This window comes from Labrus bergylta, chromosome 16 (assembly GCF_963930695.1).
Source record: "Labrus bergylta chromosome 16, fLabBer1.1, whole genome shotgun sequence".
Taxonomy (NCBI): domain Eukaryota; kingdom Metazoa; phylum Chordata; class Actinopteri; order Labriformes; family Labridae; genus Labrus; species Labrus bergylta.
In genome coordinates, this window is record NC_089210.1 from 12,334,272 (window position 1) to 12,343,990 (window position 9,719).

The 9,719-nt window shown below is 39.1% G+C and overlaps 1 long non-coding RNA gene across 1 annotated transcript; it reads right to left on the bottom strand.

Annotated features, from left to right (window-relative positions):
* Nucleotides 1–376: 376 nt before the first annotated feature.
* On the bottom strand, nt 377–8,263 carry LOC136183134 (uncharacterized). The gene is made up of 3 exons (XR_010668953.1): nt 7,772–8,263; nt 4,715–4,867; nt 377–3,706 (listed from the first exon to the last, which is right to left on the bottom strand). It is a non-coding gene; the product is annotated as an uncharacterized lncRNA (long non-coding RNA).
* Nucleotides 8,264–9,719: the final 1,456 nt, after the last annotated feature.

Sequence of the window (9,719 nt, forward strand, 5' to 3'; positions counted from 1 at the left end):
GTACATTTTTTAAACGAGAGGAGGGGCTGACCTGTTTCAGATGGTCATGGTGTCCATTGTGCAATCATATGAGCACTCTCGCCTTCCCCTCCAGGGAAGCTGTTAAAAGTGGTGCTGCCAGCCTGGTCTGCGCTGTGAGCTAAAGACGATGTAATGGTTAGAATATGAACCTTATGGACTGCAGTTTTTATGGAAGACTCCTCAATCCAAGAAAAGTGATCTGTACAGTTGGGCAGAGCGTATTTTGATGAATTGGATTTGTGCAGTGGTTCTGTACTGTCAGAAGTTGTTCTAGAGGTTTTTAAAAGAATAGTTAATTTAAACTCTGAAGTCCAGGATAACAAAGTTATCTGACACAAGACATCAAACATGGGGGTACATTTTTTTTTTTTTTTTTTTTTATTAAAAGCACACATAACAAGCCTGGATCTGTGACAGTTTTGTTGCATTGCACTACTACAGTTTTATTTCCAGATGCCTATATACATAGTTGCTCTGTTCAGCAACACTTTTTTGCAACTAAAATATAGCCTGGCTCACAGAAAAAAATGGAGAGCACACCCCATGATGAATTTGTGGTACCCATGCTTAACACAGCATCATCTGCTGGTTTCTATGACAACAAGGTGATGATGATTATCAGTAGGTAGCTGAGTCCTGCTGACCCATGGTGGCATTTTGCAATGAAATATGGGATTATTTCCTCTGCAATAAAACCTTATTTTCTTCTGTGTTGAATATTCTGATGAGGCAATATTAGTGTTGTTAATTTGATATTTCATCAGATGCTCCTCTGACTCACAGTCCGGGAGCTCAGGGCATGGCTAGCTTTAATAAAAGAGATTGATGATACCTGCACATGCTCCAACTATCTTTGCTTATACTTGATGAAAGCCCCTCTTTGTAGTTTAGCTTTTACTTTCGGTGTGTTATAATGAAAAGACAAAAAGAGTAGTTTGTGCTTGAAGCAAAATGCTATTTTCATCATGTCAATACGCTCACAGTGACTTTATTACTTTTTAGCTGGTATGATGTTTATCATCTTCATCATCTCAGTTAAGCATTTCAGCATGAAAAGATTGAATATGAAGCACTTAACTTTGAAAACATCAAAGGCTGATAGGAATGCCATATGTATTCAAAGAAAAATCCTGAAACTACTTTGTCCTGATGGTGATGACACTGAAAATTGGGGCATCATCAGTGCTGTGACCCATCCTGACCAAATCTAATCCCTATCAACCCAATAACTTCAATCAAAACACTAAATCACTCTGTGATCACCAAAACATGGAGAAACATCCTCTACTGAACATAAATGTCTGAACAAAACAATGTTCTATTCAGCACATGTACATAATTAGTTTAAAACTCTGTACTGCTGTTGGCCCTACCAGAAAATGATTGACTACCTCAGTGGTCCATGAAAAGGCTACAAAGAATTTAATTGAAAGGCATTTAGTTGTTGTTGAGATAGTGTGTAATACATGGAGCTATGCTAGAACCACAGTGCTTTAATCATCGCTTTTCAGCATCCTTCATCAGAGTACTTCAGTTTTTAATCAAAACTATTCAACAAATGTATGAGGCTATGTCAAGATAGGTTGTGAAATAAACCTTGGCTATGAATGTGTCTTCTCATTGTAGCGTCAAAGTAGGTACATTCTTGACTAAGTGAGTCATGACTCAATTCTTAAAGCCAACTTTGAAGGCTGCACACACAGTTTACCTGCAGGTGTGTGAATATACACAATTCTTATTGTTTTGTTTTACAGATTTTGTAGTACAGATTTGGATATTGGTCTGGTAGCTGGGGAGGTGCCAGTCCACCTCCTGAGCACTGCAGAGATACCCCTGAGCAAGGCACCGAACCTCCACCAGCTCAGGTGTGCTCACTGCCGGCAGCCCCCTCCCTCTGACATCTCTCCATAAGTACATGTCCATTGGATCCTGTATGTGCATGTGTGTGTGTTTCAGCCTATGTGTGTAGCATGTCTCAACCACAGAGTGCTAAACAGAATTTCCCTTTGTGGGATTAATAACATATATCTTATAATAATTTATTTTTATTTTGGCCATATTTGCTGCTTCAGAAGGGAAAATGATTAAAGGACCAATATGTTACCCTGACACCTAGCGCTTAAAATTGGTACTGCAGTCCAAATTCAAAACATTGGCGAGATCTGTCTCCGCCCCCTCCTCCCTAAAGCCTAAAGATGTGCACACAGGTTACACGAGTTCCGGTTCCAGGTCGCTGCTCGTGCGCAACACTGGCCGGCTCACAGAGCAGTTATTTAGCATTTATTTTGCATTTATTACGTTTTTCCACATGCACGAGTACAGGACTGCCTCTGTTCTTGCTTTTACTGAGACGTGGTTAAATAAGAACGACGATGAAAACATGCTGCATGTTGATGGCTTCTCCCCCCCCCCCCTTTAAGACTTGATCAAGACAGTGAGCTCACTGGGAAACAACATGGCGGTGGTGTGTGTCTTTATGTAAACACACGCCGGTGCTCAACGATCGTCGTGAGGGAGAAACTGTGCCCCTCGGACATCGAGCTTCTGGCTTTCTCCCTTCGCCCTTTCTATCTCCCCAGAGAATTTCCACAGCCTTTTCTCATCCTGGATTACATCCACCCCAGAGCTAACGCAGCCACAGCCACTGAACACATCACAAACTTATTAAATAAACTGGAACACATATCACCGGACTCTTCCAAATTCATCTTGGGCGATTGCAACCACTGCTCTCCTGAAAAATCACTAAAAGGCTACCACCAGTACAGTTCCTAACGCATACAGATCTGTTGCTCTCCCCCCTCTTGGCTCTGCTGACCACCATGCCATCCTGCTTGCTCCTGCATATACTCCTAATATATATTTATAAGGAGGGCTAAGAAAGTTGTTAAGAACATCAAGCAGTGGACCAACGAAAGCATTCTTACACGACAAGGATGCTTTGAATCCACTGACTGGGATAACCTCTTAGCACCCTCCGACAATATTAATGAGCATGAGGACACTGTTTCATCATATAGCTCCTTCTGTGTGGACAACATCATCCCCTCCAAAACAGTCACAATCTTCCCCAACAATAAACCATGGACCCTCAAAGAGCTCAAGGAGATTCTCAACAAGAAGAAAAGGGTCTTCTTCACCGGCTCCGAGATGGAGAAAAAGGAGGTAAACAGAGAAGTCAAGCACGCCATAACAACTTCTCAATTTAAGTTATACTCTAACTTCTTTAAATACAGTGCAGGGAGAACTATAAACTAAAACAAACTACACCAACAGAGGGACAGGTCACAATATGGATTTTATCTTTATCTAAGGCAACTACAAAAATAATATAACTCTGATGCTAATAACAAAAAAAACAGCTATCTTGTTGCCCTCATTCAGTCCTTTTTGACAGACAAGGGGATGAGCTGCTTTTTTCTTTTCATTTCAATTATTTTCTCTGCCAGTTCACCAACAATCTTTTTTTTGCAAAGTTTTGCCAGTTTTAAAAGTGTATGTTTTTGTTCCTTAAACTGCTCAAGTACACTTTTGTCTACCATGTATATCTCAGCAATTGCTACTGTGTCCTTGACAGAATTTCTAGATACATTTGCCTTCTTAAAAGCTTTTGTCATCTTGAGGCCTCCTTTGATGAGTTTGAGGACACGCCGATATCGCCTCACAACATCTGCGATGGTTGACACTGAAAAAACAAAAACAAATTACAACTGTAAAACATTCATTTGAAAAAAAGTTATTGCTCCCTAAATATTGTTGTGGTGTATATTAGTTGCAGGGTAATGGCCCAAAGTTCAACTTTGGTACACTTTCAAGGGATGGAATGGCAGCTTTAACCAATGGCAACAATGTGTGGGTGTAGACTCCACTGTAGGTGTGTGGTTTGTCTCTATTTTAGTTCATTTGTGAAATTTTGGTTAAAAGAAACAATAAAACTTGTTAACCATTGGTTTTGGTGTATATATAGTTTCTTCTTTGCATTAAGCTTTTAACTGTAAATTGAGGTCCTGAAGATCACAGCCACCCAATATTGGTTTTCTGCCTTGTCCATTTTGAGAGATTTTTTCAGATTCTCAGAATCTTTTATTGATATTATGTACTGTCAAGTGTTTCCCACACATAGACGATACCTGGGCAGGCCACCCAGGTATAATTTTTGCCCCCCCAAGTATATGTCAGACCTTTTTATTTCTCCCTTCGTTACAATATTTTTTTTGCCCATGCTGTCATGCAGCCATATGTGTAATCATCTCCTATGCGGATGACCTGATTAAGTAACTGAATACTGTGTGAAACATTTCAAAACGTGAGTGCTTTGCGCGCATGTGGATAAGAGAATAACTCGGGAACTGATGTAAGATGAGCAGATTAAAGCCGTAATTACACAAACTATAAAAACAAAAAAAAGTAAGAGAATAAAGCTTTTTTTAAAGATTATGTAGGCACTTTGCAATTTCGGATGCACCCATTGAGATGTAAAAATACTGTGACTGGGCCTTTATCCTGTAAATGAGATACACCAAAACACATTTTACACAGCGTCCCATATTTTGGAAACTGGGTACAAATGACCATATATTACATTTGGATATATATATATCACCGCCCCCCCCCCAAAAAAGTTAGCTTTTTGTAATTTACATTTCTATTTGGCTTCTAAAGGCCTAAAACAAGCTACTGTAGGTGTATTTGCCTTTTTGCCTCTTCGCCTTTTTGCTTGATTTTTTGCTTCTCTTCTTGTTTTTCTTCTTAGAGCTTGAGTGCAAATCACTGCTGGAGTCACTGTTACAGCTGTCAGCGGTGATGGTCTCATATCCAGTGTAAATTCCTACCTCCATGTTCGGATCTGTGAAAAACAGAAGAAGACATTTTTTATGGTCTGTGCTACAAATTGCCGACTTCTGACGCGGTGGGCACTGCGCCGCTGTCAAGCCCATTCACTGTGTATTGTGTATCTCCTCGCCACCGAGTTGAGCGCAGTGTGCGCCTTGTCCATAGCTCAGTAATTAATTCCAGCGCCGCTACAGAAGTTACTTTCCTGCTGAGCTGCTGACAGTTGTCACAGCAGTGCCGGTTCTAGCCCTTTTGGGGCCATTAGGATTTGGTGCCCAAAAATAATTATGAAACCTGTATAGAGAGATTAATCCAGCTAGTAAGCTACAATATATCTGTTTTAGTATAATATAGTTCATGACATTGTCATCAATGGGGATTACTTACATAAACAGCTTTATTTTTTATATGTCCTACTTAGAATGTTTATAAGACATAATAAAACAATTGAATTGTCTGCAATTTCCAGGGAGTGCAGACGTAAAAGATGTGGACGTTTGAGGAGAAGTGTTAGAACAAAGTCACTTTTCTCACAATCACACTGCAGTCTCTTCACATGGATGAAGTACATATACAGGTGAGCTATTTAAAGTTACTATTCAGCTATAATCACAGGCGCTGCTTGTCACCAGGCAAAGCGGGCAATTGCTTTGGGCCCAAGGCCTGTATAATCACAGTGAATCATATAGAGTCAAGAGTTTGTTTTGTAATACTGCTCATACTGTCTTTTGGCAGTACGGAAGAGGACGCTTTGGTAACACCTGGAGAAGAAAAAGATTGTGGGTGATTGGTATACTCGAGATCAACGCTGCAAGCAGACGTCCCATTCTTCGCCTTGTAAAGAAAAGAAACAAGAAGACTCTTGTTCTCATTATTAAGAAACATATCCAAGCGTCGAAGTCTAGTTGTGAGTGATGTTTAAAATGGGCTTCACTGATTCTAAATTACGCTCAAACTACTCACAAAACGCCACAGACGGATACCTGCACACCACATGGGACTGTACACCAATAACAAAATTCTGGCATGACATCACTGACCACCTTTCTGTACTCTTGAGCTGCCACATCCCATGTTCACCCACACTCTGCCTACTAGGAGACATATCTACCATCAACTTAAATATCACATCCAGCAAAATACTCCTCATAGCCTTAACCATCGGCAAGAAAACTGTCCTCATGAGCTGGAAGTCGAGAAAAAAAATCAACATTGCACATTGGAAAAACTTACTCACCGAATATATATCAATGGAAAAACTAACTGCCTCACTCAGAAATCAAACGGCCGAATTTGAATCTGTCTGGAACCCAATAATCAACAACCTCAACTCATAACTATCCCCACAACATCCCACCCATCAACTCTTTCTGCCTGTGCACCAATCACACCTAACACACACACAAACACACACGCACAATTTATAAGTGACTGCATTTTCATACACTTTTATTTTTTCTCAAACCAACCCCAAAACCCCGGCTGCAGTCAACTTCCGCTAAAACATAATCATTACACAAACTCTCACCTCTCACACCACAACATTGTTTAACATCAACATATTCAACACATACCATACACACTGCTCAACTCTTCAACTCTCTTCCACCTCTCAAGTTCCCCTTACTAAGCACCTTCTCTCCCTCCCCTTCTCTCTCTCTATCGCTTCTTTCACTTTTTGTATCCTTTCTTAGATATTTCATATAATTTTGTAGTTTTTTCTGTTCGTAGTATGATGTGTGTCTATTGATGTCTTATTTTGCTGTCTTTATTTGTCTTATTTTTTATTATTTTTTTACTGTATTTTGGAGTCGTTGTCCTGACCTTGTCTGTTTGGTTTTTTTTGTGCCTCATTTGTATATCACCAGTTTGTCACTTTATTGCACCTAATAAAAAAAATAATAATAATAAAGTCTTACCAAAGATAAGACAAAGTCAAGCTGCCTCTGGTTTCCCCCATGGAACCTTTTTCAGAAAACAATTCTACAGTTGTCTTGGGGAAAGTATAAGTATACTGAAATGTTGCCGTCATTTTGTGTGCCTACTGAGTACATTTTGTAGTTCAAATAAATGAGCTTTCCTTCTGGGATTTGCAATTGTGCAAACTTGTCTCTGTTTTGCTCTGTTGATAGTTTATAGAGTTTGTACTGTTCCCAACTGTTTTTCACTTTAATTGGATAGTCCTAACACATATCTACAAATGCTTAGTTACTAATGTCTACTAATAGTCTGTTGATAGTCATCTTTAAATATGTTGACAATCAACAGAGTCAACTACAAATTAGTAGTTTGTCCATTGATAGTCAATGAATCTAATCTGTAGTTGAGTATCAACAGTCAGTCATTTGATGAGTGATACTGTTGACTTTCAACTGACAGACTGATTGATGAGTAGTTGAGTGTCAATTTACAAGAAGTTGACAATCTATAGATAATTAGCTGAAAGTCTATCAATAACCTTTTTAAAAGAATAAGAGAGTCGGAAGACACTATTTTGTAAAATGTTGTAACAACTTGAAATGCACCTTATAGTCTACTAATAGTTAGTTGAATGTATATAACTTGTCTGTTGACAAATCTTGTTGAATATCAACTGGCACACTGTTGACATGCAACTGAATATCTACTGATAATGCACCTTATAGTCTACTAATAGTTAGTTGAATATATGTTACTTGTCTGTTGAAAAAGTTATGTTGAATATCTGATAGCTTGTTGAGTGTCTCCTCTGCATTCAACACCCTGCAGCCTCACATCCTGGCTGACAAACCCTCAACTTGCTTCCATCTGAACGACCAGCTTATCCTGTGGATATTGGACTTTCTGACCAACGGATCACAGAGAGTTCTGGTCAACAACACATTCTCCAACCTCCAACACACCTCAACTGGCTCCCCTCAGGGCTGCATGCTCTCACCTCTGCTCTTCATTCTCTACAGCGATGAGTGCAGAACCACACAGCCAAACTGTCACCCAGTGAAGTACGCGGATGACACAGTTCTCCTGTCTCTGCTGTCAGGCCCCTCTCAGCACCATGGACCAGTTCTTCAGGAGTTTGTGGAGTTGTGTGACAGCTCCTGCCTCAAACTGAACGTGAGCAAGACCAAAGACATGGGTGGGACCTTCTCCAACAAGCAGAGGGAACTGGTTGCATCATTGCACTACGGTCACTTTATTCATTTCATTATTTACGTTTTATAGTTATATTGTATACATTTGTTCTGTTGTTCCTGTAGTGTTCTCGTGCAGGGTGTTGAAACTCTGACTAAACACTGAGTTAAACCAATGTCAATAAAGGAGAAGAAGTTTTCTTCATTTACTGTCACAGATCCTTATTAACATGTTGGTGAAAACTGCAAAATAAAAACAATAAGACAGTCATTGTCCCTGTAATAGCTTAATGCTTACATTTATATTTATGTGACACATAACTGTTGCTTAAACAAACGTTTTCTTAACACTAGAAAGACCAAGGCAAGTCATTTTGACTGTTTTTTTTAATTTTGCAATGTAATAACTTACTTAAAATAAAACCTAAAATAAAATGTAACTACAGGACCATGACTTTTCCTAAATGTGTCTATATTTTATTCTAGCATTGTAATTTTATCAAAAACACAGAACACAAAAGAGTTTTGAGTATTTCTACCTTGAAAGTCCATAGCGGTCATATTGACTGCATGCATTATAGCCAGTGTATCATTTCAGTTTTCGCTGCTTTTTCCCGCTCTTGAAGGTAGAGGTGGGCGATATGGGAAAAATATCATATCACCATTTTTTTTTTTTGGCAAAATCACTTTTTTCATACTGTTCTTTAGACAAATTTGTAAGTTGCTGACCAGTTCAACCAAACTTATTTCCCCGTATAATGTTTTTAAATGCACAAAAACTGTGCTGACAAGTTTAATCTATTTGAAAAACATCTTTGTAGGAGGTCTGGAGGTCTCTCACCCAGAACATCTTTAGCAACAGAAATGTCTTTCCCTCAATTTGATCGATATTTATGCACAATTTGAAGGTTTTCCTCACCACTTTGAAATTATGATTTAGTTATGTGTCCTCTTTTTATGTTCATCAGGAACATTTTCACGCAATGATGCATTCATTTAAAAACATTAAACACTTCAAGTGTTTCTGTTCTATTATAGCCCTGCAGAATTCCTACAGCTGTAGCTTCATATACCTGCAGCCTTTGTTGTTTTTTATGACATCATTTAGTTTAGTTTATATATAATCAAACATAATACAGAATGTGTTCATTCTGTGACACATGATTTAAGTAAGTTTTACTGACAGAAGAGTTTAATTCATAGAGGGGGCGGGACATTGTTGATTGACAGAAAACACCGACAGCAACATTTTAAACACCGGGGTTATATCTCCACTGACTGTCTGAGCTCCACCCTGTCTGTCTCTGACTGTTAACGTCTCTCCGTGTCGCTGTCTGAGATGTAGACTAATCTTAACTGTGCACACTATGCAGACAAGTTAACTATTGCTCACAGTGTGTCGGTTTGGAAAAATATCAGAGCAGTTGCATATAACCGAGATGGAGTTGTTTTTGCGGACTTTACTTTTAAGTTTCGTTTTCACCGCTGAGGAGCAAAAAAGGAGGAGACGCGTCTGTGTAAGAGCATAAACTGCAGCATGATAGAATAAACACATTAGCCCGGTTCTACGATCTCCCTGCTTTGGCAGATCGTCAGCACTTTCAAATCCTTCACGATCTAAGATCGTTATATCGCCCACCACTACTTGAAGGTGCGCAACTATTGTTTATAACGCTCAAGCCAAGGAGGAAAGAAAGCTTACCCGCCTAAAACCATATAGAAAGAATAGGAGACATACATTTGAATTAATCAACA